This window comes from Oreochromis aureus, linkage group 20 (assembly GCF_013358895.1).
Source record: "Oreochromis aureus strain Israel breed Guangdong linkage group 20, ZZ_aureus, whole genome shotgun sequence".
NCBI classification, from domain to species: domain Eukaryota; kingdom Metazoa; phylum Chordata; class Actinopteri; order Cichliformes; family Cichlidae; genus Oreochromis; species Oreochromis aureus.
In genome coordinates this window covers 11,413,882-11,435,064 of record NC_052961.1, presented here as the reverse complement: position 1 = coordinate 11,435,064, position 21,183 = coordinate 11,413,882, and the positions used below count along the sequence as shown (strand labels likewise).

Here is a 21,183-nt window from a genome sequence, read left to right as displayed (position 1 = left end):
GTCCAAAGAAGTGAAATGGGATGAATATGTTAGTGTCATCTCCAATTTCAAATAGGTAGACATTTCAAAAGATGATTCTCTCTGGAGAAAATGTTATACCTCTAGAGTGAAAAATATCATTTGAAAAGCAAGACAGTAAAAGCCAGTCATCTCAAAATGAAAATTTTCTCATGGTGGCTTTCCTTTTCACCTCAACGGTAATGGGAAAGAAAAAAAAAAGGACAGTGGGTGAGGTAGGAGGGGGTGGGTGGATGCTATAAGAAGAGAGAAATAAAGGGGAGACACACTGATGAGTACAGGAGTGACACCGCTTGAGGAGCATGTTAATAACGTGTCAGGCACAGACAGGTAACCAGTAATCAGGCCTTCTGACTGTAACAGGGTAGACAGAAACACACACACACGCACACACACATAAACACCCTCCTCTCCATCTCCATCAGCCCTGAAACTGTTAGACTGCTCCGTCATGTTCTGGGGCAGCCCCCTCTGCTAACAGTGTGTCGCAGCTTTTACAGAGACAAAAGAAACAAATGAGATGGCTGGGTTACAACAAACAGCTCCGGGTTGTTCTTTCCCCTGGAAAATGAAAGACCCTCTTTTTTGCAAGCACGGTGTCAATTAGAGGTGGTTTTGCTCCTGCTCACTCTCCAGTTCTTAGCTTTTGCTGATTGGCATTTATTTAGATCACGCTCAGAAAAAAAAAGGTTGCCTTAATTCAGGATATGGCGAATACAGGAGTACAGTACAGTATATTTTAACGACACCAGGAGGTAAAATGACAGCAAAGATCATGTCAGTAGGGAGGGTGAGGCATAAACCTCATGCAAGTACAAACAACCTTGCACGAGGTGGATTCTGACCTAAGCGGGAGAGTGTGGATGGAGCTGTGTGTACAGAGAACCTCCTCTGAATATTTCCCTAGTGAGAGAGCGTAGGCCAGAGGCAGTAAGGTCAGCAGATAGAGTCCAGAGCCAATTGACAGCTGCTGGTTTGACTTTGATACACCATCAGTGCTCAGCACAGCGCTTGCCCATTTCCCTCTCCACCCCTCTTGCACTAACCCGCAAGTGTGTTTGCTCAACCTGAACGCATGCTAGCCTCTCATTATGCCGCCCATGCAAACTTTGTCTCCTTGCAGCTGTTTAATGGCTGCACGTCTGTTTTTGTTTGTTTCCTCACCATAAGATTATTGCACCTTTATGGCTGGTCGGGGGGTTGGAATAATCCCTGGCATCTGTTCAGAGAGGGAGGGGTGTGAAAGAGCCAGAGGAAGGGCCATGCTTCTTTCTTTCTTTCTTTCTTTCTTGTTTGTTTTAATTTTTCTAAATATGGGACCATGTGGCCCTCTATTTCATCCTCTGCGACTGAGACTGGAGCTGTGGCTGGATTTTAAAGGCAAGAATGATGGAAAGGGCTTCGTGCTAACAGGCACAAAGGTCACTGAAGGAGCTTCTTGTTGCTGTTTATAACTCCCAGAATGAACACAAAATAACATCACAGGCATGTTAGTCCAATTTAATGGATGCAGAACAGTAATGCCTTTTGATACCTGGTTAGTTTGTGTTTTTTCTTTGAATATTGTAATTGTTGTTGTTGGCTCAGCACACATGCTCTACATGTTTTGGTGTCTATATAACAAGATTATTTGCTCATTAAATCAACAAGGTTGTCACTGTCTGCTCTTATACTTTCAATGCAGTTTTATTTTTCTGTTGCGTAGCAAAAGTTGCCCGAGCTCCTTTAGAAAAGCCTCATCTCCTTTCTGTTATTTTATTAATTCAAGATGCCATCTTGTCATGGCTTCTGTGCCTCCGGTCGTTATGGCAGGAGAACAAGAACTTAATCAACAGGGCATTATCTCCCAGTGTGCACCTGGAGGCAACAGTGCCAGTCATGCTACCACCCCTTTTTTGTTGGTAACCCTGACAGCCTGGAAACCCCTCACACCACAGCCCCCTGCAGCATCTCCACGGGCTATCGCCAGTGTCTGTGCCAGGTCACACTTGTGACATGGCCTTGAAGGCCCAGTTGGTGCCTTCTTGCAGTGGTGCATATTTTAGAATTTTTATGAATGAAGAGAAAATGATGCAAGAAATGAAGAAATGGTCCTGGTTTATGTGATTGCTTTATGCTGCCACACACTGGATGTGTCATATTTTTCCAGTTTGCACTTTTGAAACAGCTGCTGCTTTTGTTGACATTATTGCCCCGTGTGGACAGGTGAAGTAACAGCATGAAGTCCCAAAGGAAGCTATTTTCAAACCCTATGCTCACAAACCAAACAAGACAATATCTTAGAAACACATTTACTCTTAAAGGTTTGTTGACACTCCAACATGAGGAGAGACACGCATCCTTATAAACTGAAAAGACAGTGTTTTTGTGGAAGATGGCAGCAGCTCTGTCCTTGTGTCTAGCTCTCTCTAGTCTGACAAATGTTCTTGCTGAAGAGTGAATTGCTGGCTGTCGCTGGTAATCATTAGGTTGTCTACCAGCATCCAAAGTGCTTTTTATTTCTGCCCATTAGTTTGGTGAGAAAATGGCCGGGTATGGTCTAGCGTGCTCTCCCTTACACTCAGACTGATGCAGTAGGCAGGGCAAGCATGGGAAACATGAAAGTGTTTGAAGTATCTCTATTTATGCCAGTGGCAGTTTGGGCTTTTTTTTTTTAAGCATGGTGTCTATAGCATCTCTGTACACAACTGACTCCAAAGGATCTACTGCCTTTTCTGAAGAAGCAACACACACACATGTCAATATTGTGAGACTGGCGTGTAATTATCATTCAAAGGTTAAAGAGTGGATTGATCCATAGAGAAGTGTCAAGGGCAGATCAAAGGGATTTGGGGGAGGATCGGACCAAAAATGTTAAAAGCTGCTCACTCTCAAACACAGAGACGTCAATCTTTCAGAGAGCACCTTGATGTCCTCTGAGGAGAACCTGATCAAAGCTTTTGTAACAAAGATAGTCTCAGAAGATGATCTGACCTCAGCTGCATTCCACTTCTGTCTTTCATTTTACTTTTAGCAGTCTGCATTTACCTGGCTGAACTCCCCAGCACTGCCCCGGTTTCCGTCTTTCCTGTGTTTGCACTGCTGGTTAAACTGTCTGAATATCAATGAAGCAGTCTCACCGATGTATAACAAACACAAGAGAACAGTGATTAAAGATGACATATCTAAGCCTCACTCACTTCCTTCTCCTCTCGTCTCTTTTTCACAGGAGATCGCAGCTTACTTGATAACATTTGAAAAGCATGAAGAATGGCTAACGACATCCCCTAAAACAAGGTAAGACAATTACACTCACTGCCCTCTTTAAAACATAGGGTTTTTAAGATTTATAGTCCTGCAAGTATTACACTCAATGAGTCAAAATTTACATTTTCGTTTTTTCCTTTTTTTTTCTTTCCAAGGCAATTTCCCTTATGCGCGGCTCAAAATTACCTTCAAGTTTACTGTAGGATGTTTAATATTACAGGGTGCTGATGGCTGTTCAGAAAAGTTTACAGTTTGCAGATAAATTATAGAATATTAATAATGACTAATAACTGCCTTTTAGCACTCCAATTAACACAACATGCACTGCTGCAGCATCTGCTGTGAATGTTATGTTAATGTGCCTCTATCTGTCTGCACATTCACCACTCCACTGTCTAGGTCAGATGTTACACCCCCATGTTGAACAAAATGCCAAGAGCTAGTGCTATATTTGAAATAGAATAGTTTTTCCAGCATGGGACCTAATTTATTTTATTAATGTATGCAGATACATATAGTGCCAATTTGCATGTCCTCCTCAGTTTTTCAGCAAATTTCAGCAAAAGCAGTTTAATGTCAGAGAATGTGTCTGTGGCAGCACTGGCTGTGATGCCATTATTTAACATACATGGAATAATGACTATTAACGGATGCAGCTGTGATAGCAACCTTTTACATTTAACAGCATTAGATACATTTCAGCTTGAGTGTATTTGGATATTGTTTTTCATATTATACAGCTTTAGTGTTGGCATCTTTGGCCTTTGTTGGACTATCAAACAGAAGTGTTGCACCGTAAGACCACAAAATCTTTTCTTAGCTCCAGCATATACAGCCTATTTAAACACGATCCCTTTTGCTTAAGTTTACATGTTCATGCATTTAGAATAAGCTAATCAATGTTAAACCTTTTTTTATCTTTTTTTTTTTTTCGTTGAGTTGGAATTGCTGTGTTGGCATTATTAGCAAACCTCATCCGTGCGTAAGTGGACTCTGAGCTTACTGACACAGAACCGATTGCTCGCATCCCCTCCTCTCTTCCACTGCCTCGGAGGGACATTGATAATAGTCCTGCATTAAAACACTACCAATTAAAATATGTTCTCTGGTGTAATTCTAGGCCAAAAGAGCATCAGGCACACCCTTTTTTTTTTTTTTTTTTTTTTTGAAATCAAGAATCCTTCCTTCTTCCTAAGCCACTCCTGTCTAATTTACCAAAATGAATCCAAGATCATACTTTTTTCTTTCGTGTGACCTGTGTAGTTGGCTGTACAGTCACCTTTATTTCCTCTTCAGTGTATATGCATTCTTTTATCTTGCTCTAGTACCTTAAGTGACCTTAAGTAATAAAAAAGGGATCGTAATCAAAAAAAGGCCACGTTTTGGGGTCCTGGAGAGCTACAAATGTCACAGTACTGGCATCATCCTGCACAAGACAGGCTAAAAATGACTCTTGTGTGAGATGTGAGAGACTTGTGATCCAGTGACTTTCTAGACAAATGGTCCTCAGGATAGTGATGGCCACAGTCTGTCACCACTTGCTGTATGTGATGCAGTGGTCTTAGTGTGCTCAGGGACTTCAGCCCCATGTCATCTCGTAGCACAGGTGCTGATATCTCAGATATGTCATCAGGGAGCAGCTCCTAGTGTGCATCTACAGATCACCTGACAACACAATAACACATCTCATGTTTTAGAGTACCTGTCTTTTCAGCACAAGATGTGTGTGTTTACTCTGTATGTGTGTTTGCCAACAGGAGAGTCAGCGAGAAAGCTTGTGAAGTGTTTGTATTTTTCCAGATGTCAGTGGAAGGGTAGGGTGTAGTGATGGATGTCGGGGCCGGGAAAGGTTGGCGAGAGTCAAAGGATGAGGCGTATATGTGTGATTGATGGTAGCTGATTGATGGCTAGACTCTACATGAAAGCTTTCTGTTCAAGGTCACGGGTGAAAGGTCATGCTTGGAACACCTGTGCTTAAGTGATGTCTTATCATTTGTCATCACAAATCTTCAGGTGCATTTCGGCGGGTGTATATGCATCTGATTGTGGGTGCACTGTGTGCGTGCCTGTGTGTGGGTTGACCCCTGTGGGGAATAGGCTAAGTAGGCTAATTCTCCCCCAGCCAGGGCTTTTACTCCAGGTTAGTGGGGCATGATGGGAGGCAGAGATGAGCAGCAGGGTCATACACAGAGAAGCACAGCACTACATGGCTGCACTGCATGCATGTAACAACTCTGACACATGCAGGTCATAAAGATGGGAGTGGGCCACAGTCAGAGCTCAAGGAGCTGACACCAGCTGTTTGACCAAGGTGACACGCGATGCTGTACATGCCTTGAATAGAGATGGCATCCTGTCAACACAAGGAAGATAAAACGAAGTGGACCTGTTTCATACATGCATAGACGTATCTCTGGGTTCATGCTGATGTGCATACAGTAACAGTACAGCCAGTGTTATCTTTTGCTTGGGTCTGTTTCTGTTTGTTTATCATTTCAAAATCTGAAGCATGCCAGGGGAGAATGGTGGAATGCTGAGTGATTGATGTGCTTAGCTCTAGTAATACACATTCCCTTTCAGATAGGAAGTGCAACAGTGCTTAAAATCAATACCAGTGTTCTCCCACTGACTGCTTGAACAGCACTACAGCTAATTCAGGCCGCACCTGTCAGAGCTGGGGAAATCTTTCCCTACTCGGGCCTTACACTTTAATTTACACCCACAGCCTCGCTGGCTTCCATTTCCATTAAAGGGAGAGCCTGGCATTATGGCTTTAATGAAGGCCACGGCCAGGCTGTGATTTAAGATGGCCGTTACCCCGCACCTTCACTCCACAGGAGGGAACACACTTAAAGGGACAATTAGGACTTTCCTCTACTGCATCCTTCCGGAGAGCCATACTCATTCTTTCCTTTTGGCTTTTTAAAGATGTGACCATACTGCTTCAGTTGATGGGATCTGAAGGTGCCTGTGGGAGAAAGGTAGAAACAGAAGGAAGGGAAAAGAATTGTGGTTCCAAATCTAGACAATAACATTTGATGTGACCTCATCATGGGCATAACATTGCGCTCCTGTTGAGAGCAGGCATTCATTGTCCATCATAAATGACACAAATGTCTCCTTAAGGGGCTGTTTAGAGGTGTTTGAATGCTGACAGATGGAGTAACTATTGACTAGATGGTGTCACAGATTGGTCAGCCCAAAGAGCTAATGGACACCTGTGTGTAGGACAGAGAGAGCTCGTTATCGTGAGCATCCCCTGAACATCACATGGTTTCATGTTGAAGCAGTTGCACATTAGTGCTTCTTGTCTTCACTGTTTGTTTTATTGAACCGGTTAAAAGAAATCCGTTGCAAAACACAGCACAGAGACCGCTTTTACACCTGCTAGTCTACTGTGTGCAGCGATACAGTAGACTAGCTGTAGCTGTTAGAAAGTTGAAGTGGTGGGTTGTGTCAGCTATTTGCTTTGACTTTTGCACTAGTTTGGAGCGCATACATTTACACATGTGCTTACATGACCACAGAACACACTGCTTCTCTCTTACTCACGCACACACACACATACACGAACGCACACACACGCACCCACACATTGTATATTGAAACTATCAAACAATAAGCACCAGTCCTTGGAGGGCCCTGCATTGACACTGAACCTAGCCGCCCCCACGTCCCAGCGCAATAGCCCTCTCTCCTCCCACATCCACAGCAACAGAAACAGCAGCAGCAGCACTCCAAAATGAAACCAAGTCCCTTCAGACAGCTTCCAAAGACAATGCTTTTATTAAAACCTACAGTAGTGGCGCCACCCCAGAGGCGCGGGTACACCAACAACAGAGTAGAGCAGAACTGAGAGGCAGCCTGAGATCTGCTAATGACTGTTTGTTTGCTATTGTGTATGGTGTTTGCTATTGTGTAGGGTGCCTATGAATTTGTGCAGATCTTAGTGTCTGTGACTGTGGGAAAGACATAGACAGAGGGGATTGTTTTTAACGCTTATGGGTGAATTTGCTCATGTGTATGCATGTGATACGTGCATACACGTAAAGTTGAGAGTTCATGACTGTGCAATTATGCAGGTGTTTATGAGTATATGGAGCTGACATGTGTACATAATTACAGCTGAAACTGTGTGTGTTTTGAATAAAAACCACGCTAGTCCTGCATACTATGTGTGTGTCAATTTTGGAAGAGACTTGGTATCTGGGTGAGTCTGTCATTGTGAATAAAACCTCCATAGCCCTATGTGTAAGCTGTGTTTCTGTCATCAAGTTTGGCAAATGGTGTGAGGAAGTGCTGGACCTTCAGTGACTGTGTGCGTGTGTATAAGTGTTGGGGGGAGATGTGTAGGATGTGCCTGAGAAGGGCGTCTGATAGTGTTTGGTCCTAATGCTTTGTGGCACTCGTTGGCTGGCAGAGTTTCAGAGGAGAGTGGAAAAGGACAGGAGCAGCAGGAGCAAGAGAGAGAGAAAGAGAAAGGAAGAGGGTGAGGAGACGGCTCAAAGAGAGATACATAAAGAAACAAAGGCATAGAAGATGAGGGGGTATTTCATTAGCTAACACTGAAATTAAGACTCTAAGACGGCGATATCGTCCTGAATCAAGCTGGGGCTATTAAAAAAAAGCCCACATGACATGTAACTGGAGAAAATGTTTAGTGAGCCACTGTAATGGGATCACCCTCTTCTTTTTATCTGCATTTTCTGCTTCTCTTATGTTATTTTCATCCCAAATCATCATGGGAAAAGCCGAGCTGTTTGCATAGTGACACTTGGTTGTCCCATTGTGTCGGGCCCTGGAGGTCATTGTACCCCACTGCTTCCACCCAGTCAACAGCCCTGACAAGGACAGGCCTTGCAGACTGGGTGAAATAAGGCCCACCTGGGAAAGCTGGGAGGACAGGAGTCAGGTGAACCCTGATAGCATAACGTAAGAGTGAATGAAAGTGAGAAAATGAAAAATGGTCATTGAAGGAAGAGTGAATATGATTGAGCGAGAGCAGTTTAGAAAATGGAAACATGTCGATAAGAGAAGCGAACAGACGAGATGGAGATGGGAGGAATAGTGATGGATGTGGTGAGGAGAAAGAGTGGGGAGGGGGGCATACGCAAACAGACGAAAGTGCAGGAGAAAGATGGAATGGAGGGGGATTAAGCTGACATTGGACGAGAGAGAGAAAAAAAGAAAAATAGAGTGGGTAAACAGCAGATAGAGATGGAGGGAGGTGAGCAATGGATTCAACTGACAGATAGAGAAAAGTCCTGTGGTTTTGGGGCAAGGGAGGGAGAATGCAAACGGTCAATAGATTACAGCTAGTGTTGTGCCAAGTGCCTGGGCCTCAGACTCCAAGCCAACTTAATAGCGCCTCTTGTTGTCTGTCCTCTAAAGTAATGCCCAAGCCAAACCCAGGGAAGCAGCCTGAGCCTGAGGCTAGTGGAAATGGACAGGGGACTAGATATATGTTAGTTTGCATCCCAGCTGCTGTTTATTACCCTGGCCAGCTTGCTCACTAGAGACCATTCAAAAGAACATAGAACATCATCTAGTTTTATTGCCTTTATTCCCCCTACATGCAACAGGGCTGCTGCTGCTGAAGGCCAGGAAGGGCATGATCTGTCTTTGAAATTAATCCTTTTTATTATGTGCCACTTTTTGTATGGTAATAGACATTAAAGTTTAGTACATTAAAGTTTAGGACTGTGGTAGAGGGCTCCAAGTTAGTCTATACAAGTTGAGGATTATTGTGTAGTACAGCTAGACAAAAGCAGTATGAAAAATAAGCATGCCTAGCCTTGCTTGTTATGCCAATATGAGAAAGAGGTGGAGAGGAGGAAGGAGTGCAGCCAGTAGCTGGCCACAGGAGAGAAGGGATAAATAAATAGAGGAGGAAGTTGATGTCAAGCAGGTGTTCAAGGAGAAAGTGTCAGCCAAGCGGGCCGAGATGGGGAGAAGTGCTGCCTCTGCAGCCTGATAATAAAGACTTAATTCAATTAGCGCTTCTGCACCGGTGAGCAGCGTGCAGGCTGGCTGTCGTGGAGCAGGCCATAGACACAGCTGAGCTCGCCCTCAGCCACCCAGACACATAGACGTCCAGCCCTACACCGACCCAGCACTTTGCTGTGCTCTCTCTCCCCCTGGGTCTCTCTCTCGCTCACATACACACAAAGAAGACCCAACATTATTCACACCTGAGTCACTGAGAAGTCCAGTGACTAAACCCTGCATACACATCTCTCCTACACAGACCCTGTAACTCACAACACATACACACATAGTCTTCCAGTTTTTCTTCACCCTCATCCCTCCCCATAAAGCAAACTCCCTTCAGCTCCTTTCCCTTTTCTTCCTTCATACTCTCTTTTGAACCCCCCTTTGCTCTCCACCTTCTTTTGTACTTTTTGCTTTCACGTTGTCACACTGCTGCGTTGGTGCCGAATCGCCGTATGTTGGCCAGTACGGTGAGGATTGTGACTGCAAGTCCCTATTTTCAGCCCATCATACCCTGGTGCCCAGTTGGGTGCTGTCCTGTGGGCATATGGTGTAGCGGATAGCAGATCCTGGGCCTTTCGAAAACCCTTGGGGGTATTTTAAACAGCTTTCCATCCCACGCACCTCTCTATGCCATTCCCTGGAATCTGGTCTGCCACTCTCTGCTTTGGGTGCGGTCTGTGAAAGTCTGTTCATGACTTGTCACTTTATGATCCTATTGGTGTACAGTAGTAGCACCATCGAGCAAAACGCAGTCATGTCTTAAAAGCTCCCACACATACAGGAAGGTGGAGGATAGGGAAAGGAAAAACAGGAAGTGGCAGAGGAATGTGAAGAGGAGGAGGTGGAGGAGGAGGAAAAGAAAGGACAGGACACACTGCTTGGATGATACTTTTCGCTGTTATGTAAAGAGAAGGAGAAAATAGGTCCTGGACCGTTGCCAGAGAGCATGGTGAATCACCAGCAAAGAACAGGCACGACATGAGTGTGCATAAACACACGCGCACACACACTGGCACACATTCTGTCCCATTTCTTCACCCCAACTGAGCTTTGCAGTACAGGAAGTACAGCAGATGATGAGTTGCCTTTTGGCACCATTAAAATGTGTAAAAACGTCAAATGGCAGGACTGACCCTTTGCACCTTCTCATCTTTTTGCAACCACGAAAGAGCAGTAACCTGACTTGCTGTGCGCCTTACACATCAAGGCCACTAATACGCAGAGCATTCAGGTTCATAGCTCCTTTATTTACTTAAACTTTGACCTTCACCGACCAGGCTGACCTCCACAGTTTGCCTTCATCCCTTTTTTGCTTGCCTATTGATTTTTATTCCTTCATTTATTTATTTGTTGTCAGTTGTTACCTAACCATGCAGAAAGCTGTTCCCCAGTGCACATGCCTCACTCACCATGAAATACTCAGGTTGTTCTTACCTGTCTTAGTATGACTGAGACACTGTTGATTCTAATGAAACATCATCATTACATTTGTAGTAGGTGGACATTCCTGCCCGCTTTGTCAGTCAGTACTTTACTCAAGGCAAGACCCTTACTTCTTTAACTACTTCATAAAAGACGGGGCAGAGTGTCGGGGATGGAATGTACTGGATAACCATGTATTAATTTTGCATTAGTGAATTAATCAATTCGAATATAAGTCAATTGATAAATTATTCAAATCTTCTTGTCATGCACATTTGAGAGGAGTGGGCAGAAGGAAAGGTGAGAACCATTTCAAATTGGATTAATTAATATTCATGACATTTTTAAAATGAAGTAAGAAAAATAGCCATCAATTCAGTTAAACAGTCATATAATTAGGAGTGTTTGAGAGAGACAATTCCCACTATGATACAATTCCCTACAATAAAAAGCAAAGGGTTTGATTTGTCTTGTCTCCCTCATCTTATCATAATTTCTACAACCTTTCAAATCTTGCCGTCTTTTCAAACTGCAGCTTGACTGATAGAACTCATAGAGAGATAAATAAATGAGAAGATGATGAATCTTCCTTATGCACATCATAAGCAAAAATAATTAACAAGTCAGTGCAAAATTCCTGCCCTCCACCTGCAACCCACGGCTGGCTTGCTGAGAAGTCAGGTATTTGTTTGCTGTATTTTTAATTTTTCATCGTTCCTTGGTGTAGTCAATCATCGTCATTTTTTCTGTTTCCTAGAGGTTAGTGCTGCGCTCTGGAGAGTTATGGAGACAGGTCAGCCAAGATTTAAAGCAGTCCCGCGCCTGACCCAAAGGAAAGCACTGCTGGATACATTAGCATGATAGCGATATGATTATGTCGGAACGGACATGAAGGGTTTCAATTATTTACAGGTGATGTGCCCGTTGAATTGGCAATGAAGTGGCTCGTAAATTATCCCCTCTGTCTAATCAAGCCTCCGGCGGAATAATGGAGCAAGTACTGATGTGGAAGAAGCTCTTTCTCGTTTCCTTTCTCTCTTCAGTATTTTGAGTGTGGATTGGCTACTTTCACAGTGGGATGATAACACTCTCCAGATGACATTGGTTGAAAGGCAAGAAATGTGCCAGCGAGCGCAGGTTTAAAACACCTCCACTTCATCACTGCTCAGTGCTTTACTGCGCTTTATGTCACCAGACAATGATACAGTGACAGCCAAGCATCAAATGTGCAGCACCAGCACCTAATGTGCACCTTGGTTTTGTGCCTGAAAGAGAGAGTATGAGAGACAGACATATAGACACACTGAAGAGAGAGAGTGAGAAAAAGACAGACAGGTAGAAAACCAGACAGGAAAATAGAGTGATGCTGTAATGGTTGGCATGGCTCTGCTCCAATGCAGACCTCCAAACAGAGCAACACTGTTCAGACAAAACACAGCCAGCCACCAGTCACTGGCTCCTTTCTAGCATCTTCTTCAGAGGCCCGTGGCATCGAGTTCTGTTCAGCTGAATGATGCTGTATTTGATTAAAAGATATTCAATATGAGTTTATTACTCAGTTTTATGTGTCCCCAGTGAATGTGTTTGATTTCTTGTGTATCCTGCTGATATGCCGACACGCTGCGATTGATGCAGCCTACAAGCTCTAACCACAATGTTAATCTCACAGAGGTTCTCAACTGTATTGAGTAATAATAAACCTATTTTAAGGAAACAAAGACAGGGATTCGCCTTCCCCACCCACCACCATCGCAATCCATAATCACCTTAGGCGGTTTACAGTATAAGAAGAAGAGTGAGAAAAAGTAGAAATGAAAGGAGGATGGAGAGGCAAAGGGGAAGTGAGATAAAAGCGAAATGTAATGGTGAGAGAGTACCACCTACCGTTCTGGTGTCTTCTGGCAGAAGACTCATTTTGAGGGGAAGATCGGGTGGTCTGTTCACAGCTAGAGCCATAGCTGTCTTTCCCCCTCTGTCCCTCAAGAAGTAAATAAGGGGTGACTGCACCCACAATTTGGCAAAGAGAGGATTAGTGGCAAGTAGGAAGGTGATTGGGGGCTGTTTTTTGTTTGTGTGTGCTTACTATTCCCTGCTATGCATTGTGGCAGTGGATCTGGATTTTTTTCAATCCCATGTTCTCAAAAATAGAAACATCACAAACAACATAACAAGCCAATGTGCAAGAGGAGAAGAGGGCAAAATAAGAAGCCCAATGTGTGCTGTGCTCCTGTATGTGTTCACAGTTTTATCCCAGCCTTTCTCAGACTTTCCCTGTCACCACATAACACATCCTTGGAGTCTGTTTATTCTCTGTTCCCTTTTTAATGCCTTTACAGACGGCAAATCCCCAGCAACCTCCAAAATGTCTGAACATCCCCATCTTTGCTTCTATTTCGATCGCATTTCATTTTCCTACGAACAAACACAAAGCTCACAGGGGGAGACAAAGCATTAGGGTTATTATGGGTTTAAAGCACTTAAAAGCTTCTGGCCATCCTGACACTAGGCAATGCAAGGGTCCAGAGGAGCAGGGAAACATTACGCTCCAATTTTTAAAGAGAATCGAGTCCCAGATGTGTTTTCTGAAGTGTTTAGAAGTGAGCCTATGCAGGTTTATACTTTGTATGCACACGTAATAAATTTTATGCTTGCATGCAGTGATTGTCCTATCTCTAGAAGCTGTGTGCCATGCACGTGGAACTTGTCAGTGTTCCTTGTGGCTGACAGTATTAGCTCATTGCTGTGCAACAGTCAGATTCTGTATCACAGCATCTTAGGCTGACTCTTTAGAGCTCTCTCCCCTAGGTCACACATGGAATTTAAGAGCTTTTCTGAGGCAAAGAGGTGTGACTCGCCCTGAGACTCCCCTCTCGCTCTTTCTCTGCATCTGCGTCTCCCTTCTCTCTCTCTTACTTATTTCTCCACACTTTATTTCCCCCTGCTTTGCTGCTCCACTCAAGAGTCATGGGGCGCACACTCAGTGGTAAACCAGTTTCATTTAGTATGTTTTCACATTTTTATCCAATCATAGCTTGCTCAGAGGTTTCAAAAGCCGCATGACACTTTTATTGGGGCCTAATTAAGGATCTGTGATTTAATCCATGTAATTTAATAGAGATCAGTCATGGGTGTGAGGCTCTGGCTTTGTGAAAAGGAAAGCTGATACATTGCAACCCCATGCATTCTGCTACAGCGCATTAGGGTTAAAGGGCTTTTCATTAGGGCTAATATTAATGCGTGGTATGTATACGCCACCTGTTGGACAATGAGGGTGCAAAGGTCTTCATCCTTTACACACACCCTGTGGCTTCTCTGACAGTTGTAGCTACAGAGCACAGCCTCTCGGGTGGTTTTACCGCTACCAGTAGATCAGTCTGTACTCGAAGCCATCGGCTCCGTAATTGCCTCTTAGCTTTCTCATTGTTCACATTCACATTCTTTCTGCATACACAAAAGTGGATGAAGCATTTTCACTTGTTACTTTTGTTTTTCAGAGGTGTGTCTACATCACAGAATGATTGGGGCTGACTGCCTTGTTATAATTGTTCACACTACGTGTACAGTCAACACTTGAGACTATGATAAACTTTATCTTAGATTGTTATAATATCAGTTGCTCTCAAAGAAGGACTGAAATGCAATGCTGAGAAGTGCTTTCTAAGCCTTACAGGGAGTGGCTTGAAAAAAAGTAAGAGAGACAACTGCCTGGCATTGTTCTGTCCTTTTCAATAGCCCTTCACAGCACTCAAGCAGCCAGTTTTGTGACACAGTGTTGAGCGGGGAGAAAGCAGAAGAGCTAAGAACGGCCCGGGTTGGCTGGGGTGAGGGATTGCGTGCTGGGAGGTGTCTAGACGGTCTGGGATAAGAGGCTAGACAGAGGGAGGAGAGGAGACTGGCAGAGTAGTCTGGGCCAGAGGGAGGCCATGTCGAGGGCATGGCTGGATGGGTGCCTTATCTAAAATCAGGTCTAGTCACCGTGGACCTCAGCTTCTGGACATTAAAGGCACTGACAGTTGACAGGGAGAGCAGCCACTTCCTGGCCCAACACACCATCACTCACTTGTGCTTCAGTCAGAGACGTCTCTCTCTGTTTCCACCCTGATCTGCCATTTGACTCTATGTTGTGATCCATGTAAGAAGCAGCCCAATGGCTGAACCAGCTGAACATTTCTTTCTGCTGAATTTATAGTGTGTAAATTCAAATGTATCTGCAAGATCTCGCATTGTTTTATAAAACAAATGTCTGGCAGTCAGCCTAGATATTCTCTGGGTCTTGAAGAGTTCCAATCTGGCTCTGTCATGCTGAAGTCACGAATTTATGGGATCTCTCGACTCTTATATGAACCAAGTTGTCTAGTTGATCCTTGGTAAATGAGGAAAAAAATTCGATGACTAACGTTTCCTATGTGTAGGACTTGGTCTCATCTCTACCACTCATTATGCCTGAGTCCTACGACAGTTTGGAGGACGTTGGAGGCATTGCCACGTTGGCCATATGCTTTCCACGGCTCCTATCTGTCAGAATGTCAGGACATGGCGGGGGTGCGCTTTTCTGCACCAACAGAGGAGTGGAGCGCAACACTACAGGAGGCCCTCATTACCAACACACCCCACCAAAAGAGACTCAGGGATGGGCGAGAAGACATACTGAGCGATGTGTTTAGAACCAGAGGGTGAGCCATTTAAAAAGCACTCAACCCAAGCAACTGCCCCTCCCTCTCAGCAGCTCCATTATCACAGCAGAAAATGTGACACAGGATTTTTTTTTTTTAAGTAGATGCTTCAACAGATTAACAAAGTAATTAAGGCAAACAAATTGATTCGCTCAACATTTTAATTGAACTTTTGCCTTTGTGTCTCCATCTGGCCAATCCCCTCTTACCCACAGCCAAACACCTCACATGTTTATCTGAACTGCCATTAGGGAACCTATATTGTGCACCTCACCTCTTGGGTAACAAATGATGTGGAGGCTATGGTTTTCACAACTTATTTTACAAATTAAAGTGTTTGCACTATCATTGACATGCAGCATGTTTACTTTCTAGGTTGCATATATGTCATTTGGCTTTTAGTAAGGCTTTATGTCCCTCACCATTCCCAGCCCTCCATCACCACTGAGCCATTAAATTTATATTGGGGTCCTGCTTTCAGATGGTCAAGATAAAAATCAAACTTTTGGGCTTGAGGATCTGTAATCTATATATCCTGAGTTAGGGTGCATTAGTGGTCTGGTTGCTTCTCACGCAGGCAGTTGAAACGCTCAGTGGAGGGAGGATCCATTAGAAATCAGGCAAACTTTAAGGGACACTTTCTTTAAGACTTTTCAAGGGAGACATTATTTAAAAAGTTATCTCTGCAGGGGTAAAGCCACTTCTCAGTTGACTAATAACTATCAAAGCAACTCATCTAAATCTCTACTTTATTTTCAAAATGTTTCGGTATGGTTTTACGTAGAATTGCTCTAGCCTTTGAATAGGTTTATTTCCGATATGTATTCATGTAGAAAATTTCAGTTTAAGTTAAATGAAATGCTGTATTCCACGCAGCCAAGACGACTGGATGGTCACAAATATCTCAATACGAGTATACTTTGCATTCAGCAACAGTGTTGTGTTATAATAGATCATTAGCGACCACAAGAAGACATAAATCTGTCCTACTCGTGCTATTTAGAAATGGAAACTTGGAGGCTGATACAAACAAACTGCTCATCTGTGTAATTGCATTCAGGCAAGGATTTTGTGTCACAATGGTGTGACTGGTGTCTGACTGCATACTGGATAACACAGTTTAGCATGCACCCTGCTCTTTCAGAGATGACCACAAGTTTAGGAGGTATTTGGTCCAGATAGAGAGGGTGGAGCTCATTGCAGCGCTACACAATGTCCCCTAATTAAATTGCTCAGTCCCATGTACTGTGGAAGCTAGCGGCTCGGCAGATGTAGCGCCATGTTAAACTTTATGTTGCTTGAAAATGGCTTCCGCTCCAAGTGCATTTGAGACAGAGATGGTTTGACTGTAAAATGATGTGTTTTATGGCACCGTTATCACGGCAATATTCCTTAAAGATGCAGCGCTACACACTGTGGCATTCTCTGTCTGCAGGAAGGAGCAAATTGATATGAACAGATCAACAGAGCTATGCCCTTCTGGACGTCCTTGGCACCATACTTGGCCCTAAAATTGATTTCTCTCCATATCTCCTATGCCAAAAAACTCTCATTCAGAGATTTTATACTCCCACTGCTGACACATTTTGTTCAGGTTTGGAGAGGATGTACTGTTGGAATGTCATTCATTTCCTCCCACATTTTTTTTCCCACACTTTTGAAGTAACCTAATAGTCTCACGGTGTATTTGATAGTGGTATTCATCAGTTTTGTGTATGTGTATGTTCATGTTCATGCATGTGTGAGAACTCTCAGTATATAAATTGCCAGGAGCAAAGAGATTGCTTTTGATTTAATGGCTATTGTGCTTGACTTTGTGTGTGTTCCACTGTAGTAGTGTGTCCTTCCTTAGCCTCTGTTGTAGCAGGTAAACTCTCTCTGCCCAACATTATTTACACATACACGTACTTACGCCGAAGTGGCACACACACACACACACACGCGCACGCACAAATACACATACTGCCTTGGCTATGCTCCATTAAGTGGCCAGTGTCTTAAACAGGATGCTGACGTAAATGCCGGGGTTGGGAATATAGGACAGATTGTGTATACGTGTGTGTTTGAGTGAGTGTGTGTCTATGTTTGTGTGTCTCTGGTCTCAGTTTTATTCTCAGTGTCCTTATTGTCTCTCCCAGTGGACCCCCTCCACACACACCCTCTCCTCTGTGTTTGTGGCCTGCTGAATTCTATTGATCAGGCTGTGAAAGCTTGAATGGCTAAAGAGGACAACAGAGAGAGGCAGAGTAAATGGTATTTTGGAGCCCATGTGTGTTCTTCAAATGATGTGTGTATATGGTTATGGATTTAATTGGTGAGCCAATTAAAAGAAAAGATACAACAAATATTCCAAAGTAGCAGAGATATTTGTTTTCTTTATTATCATTGGTGATTTACTACTATTGTTGCTATGGACACCCGGAGTTGTGTAAACTGCCTCTACAGATTGCTCTTTTTACCGAAGAACTGAATGGAGATTTCTAACCAGACCATATGGCATTAAGACCTATTTCATAAACTTTACAGTCAACTAACAGGTTCTAACAGAGGCATGCACTGCATGAACACAACAAGCTTAAATAACTGCAGGTGAAACTGCAGGAGAAAGGTCACCTGTCGTTGTTGTTACAGATGGCCAACTACAATTGAATTTTACAGTTTGAGCAACTTTGCTGTTCTGTGTGCCTTTTAAAGGTTGAAAAACGGAAAAGCAGAAGTGTAAATGCAAGCGGTTGGCATGTTCATGCAGTGGGAGGTGTGAATGGAGGTTTCCTACCACAGAGACAAACTGCTGCTGTTCAGACCCTCCCTCAGGGCCACAGCATCGTCGACTTCTAGCTTCTCGTATCACAACACAATAGAAAAATTTGTACTATCAGCATGGTTTATTGGTTTATTGGTTGTTGTTGCTGAGAGGCTGAAATTCCTCAGACAGATCCAGTGAACTGCTTTAATCTGAAGTCTCAGACCATCAGAATACTTGTTCTTTTAAATAAAATAGTCGAACAAAAGATAGTTAGAGGCATAAATTAATGCTAAATTGTGTTACGCTGTCGTGGTGTGCTATAATGATTGAATAAGACCAGATTTATTTCTGTTACTGAATTTGGTGGCCTGTTCTTAATTTGCACGTATTGTTATTCTATTCTAAACTGGTTTCATATGGGGATGCTTCTGCTGGCATTATTTCCGGCAATTCCCCTGTTAGGGGGCAAGGTCAATGCTAATCAGTGCTTATATAATGTATTTGCATGATCATATGGGCTTTCCATCTTAATGACACTAACGGAAAATGCTATCTCATACTTCGCTTCGAATATCCAATCAATGCACAAATGGCATCCTCTGTAGTAATTAAGAAAGCCTTGACACATGGCTAATGTTGTTATCACGCTGTTTAAACCACTGGGTGACCATTTGTGTCTTGTTGATAGGGACATTGACATCCTGGAAGGCACTGTTCCCATCAAGAAAGAAATGCATTATGGGACAATCGCTAAAGATTCATTAATTAATAGCATAGATTTTGTCTAGATGAAAAACTAGCTGAGAAATGCTGGAATCTAAATCATGGCAAAAAAATGTACCCCAGACTCAGAGACAGTTTGTGTGCTTGTCGTGTAATATACACGCCATGTAACGAGCAGCAATGACCATAATCTGACTCAGTCTTGACTCTCGTGTTTGTTATGTGTAACACAGACTTCTTCTTCTTCTCACTTTTTTAAATAAAAAAAAAAAGCCACACTTTCTTTTTTTTCGTCTTCCTTCTACCCTAAGGTCCAACAAATGGTGAATGAGGTGCAAAACAAAGAGTTCTTTGAAGAACAAAGTGAACCTGCCACATACAACGACTGCCTGGAGACAAATCCTATCCCCTAGATTGCATGCTTTCAAGACAGGAGAGAGAAAAGCATCCCTAACAACAAAATGATATAAATTACCACTGTTATGGTCTATACGGTTCAATTTAATGTGCTTGTAATGATAAATTATTTTGGTTATGAATCTAAAGTGGACCTGAGTGCAGTCGGAGCAGCAGGACTGTTAGAACAATTGCAGCTGTCTCCCAGGGCTGTGGCCATTAGTCAATAAATTAGAAAGTAATTAGTTTCTGCTTCTGTGGCTCTATTTGAAGCGCTTCACACAGGTGTAATGAAAATTTATTGGAGCTGTTGATCCGGAGGAGAAAAGAAAAGTAGGGGATTTGTAGCGTGTGATTGTAATGTAGGATTTCCATCTGCCTTTCTTATTTTTTGCTTGCAGTGTGACTGGTAAGGTTAGCCTCGATGACCAGTACAGTAACAATTTGCTTTTTCTTTCTGTTTGTTTTGTCAACTTGACAATAGGCTAGCAACTATAAAAACTTTTTAGAATATTTTGAGTTTGAGATTTTAAATTAGACAAGTTTTGGTTAAAAAACAACAACAAAAAACTGCCCTTCTGCTTAACATAGCAAAGTAAAAGACATTTTTTCTTTGCTGGAATCTAACAATGTGTACTATGCTCACACAAGCCTATGAGGAAGACAGCTATATCACTGGGATATCTGTTTCATTTTAATTCTCTGTGCTTTCTGGCCAGCGGGTGTCTCATCACCCTTTGTTGTTCGCACAGCACTTTCATTTTTTCCAGTGTCATCTGACGCACAGTCTCTGTCCTCTTACTCGCTCATAAAAAGAGGGAGAAAGTCAGGCTTCAGCCATCAGGTTTACCCTAATTGAACAGCTTCACATTTCTCTTTCATGCCATTGTGTGTGGATCAAGGCAGTCACATGAAGCTTTTTGTTGGCAGACAACATCAAGGCTATTTGTTTTGTCTGGCGGAATGTAAGGTCAACAGGAGAGGGAGAACAGAAATTGGAAAACATTCGCACAAGTGCGATGTCAATGAATGGCATGAAAGACAGTGGGAGGGAGCTGCCGCGGCAGCATATGGGTAAAAAGAAAAATTAGAGGTGAAAGAGAGATGAGGCAGAGAGAGGAGGCAGTGACGAGATGAAGAAACAGGCGTGAAGTTTTGAAGGCAGCAAAGAGAGAGAGAGACAGAATGAAAAAGAACAGAGAGGACAAGGAGTGGAACAGAGACAGGATGGACGGATGGATAAGGACAATCAGGCAGATTGGTCCCAGCCCAGGCTATGGCCAATTAGAATAAAATTAGCTGGACCTTGGCAAAGGCTAGGGCGCACAGTAGGGCATGGAGGGAAGGGAGGGGAAGTGGGGGAGGGGCAAAGGGGGAGAATATCCCGGTGATTAAAACCAAATGATTAGTGGTGTGCAAGGCAGAGGGCTAGAGAACCAGGGTCACCTGAGCCTGGAGGGAGAGAGAAGGTCTAATAGTAATGAGACCAACCTTCTCTCTCCTCGTCATCGCCCTCCTCCTCTCACCACCCCCTACCTTCTTTTTTCTTGTTCACACTCCCATTTCTCTCCCGTAACCATTTTTTTGTTCATCTTAAACTACTCTGCATTTACACATTCTACCGTTTTCTGTCTCCCAGTGTCCCTTCCCCTGTCTACACCTCACAGTCTTCCTGTAGTAAACCCTGTTACTATCTATCACTGTCTCTTGCCTTTAGCCAAAGCATACACTAATGCAATTGTAGCGAGACGCAATTTAGCTTTCTGTGATAAGCAAAGATTTATGAGTAGTTTATCTTTTTTAATCACTATTGCAGATCTGCAGACATATGGTAATAGAAGAATTGAGCTACTACATAAACTCAACACAATAATGGCGTTTATTAGAGATTATATATGTGCTGCTGCTTTAGTTTGAAACAACAGTTGGGCCCAAATGCAAAGCAGGAATCCTGTTTGTGTATTT

At 43.2% G+C, this 21,183-nt stretch overlaps 1 protein-coding gene across 1 annotated transcript in view; it reads left to right on the top strand.

Moving 5' to 3' along the window:
* camta1a (calmodulin binding transcription activator 1a) overlaps positions 1-21,183 on the top strand; it is a 233,829-nt gene that overhangs the window by 73,557 nt on the left and 139,089 nt on the right. The window contains exon 2 of the mRNA XM_039604808.1: positions 3,227-3,294. The gene's annotated coding sequence lies outside the window, so the exon portion shown is untranslated. The remainder of the gene's footprint in view (positions 1-3,226; positions 3,295-21,183) is intronic.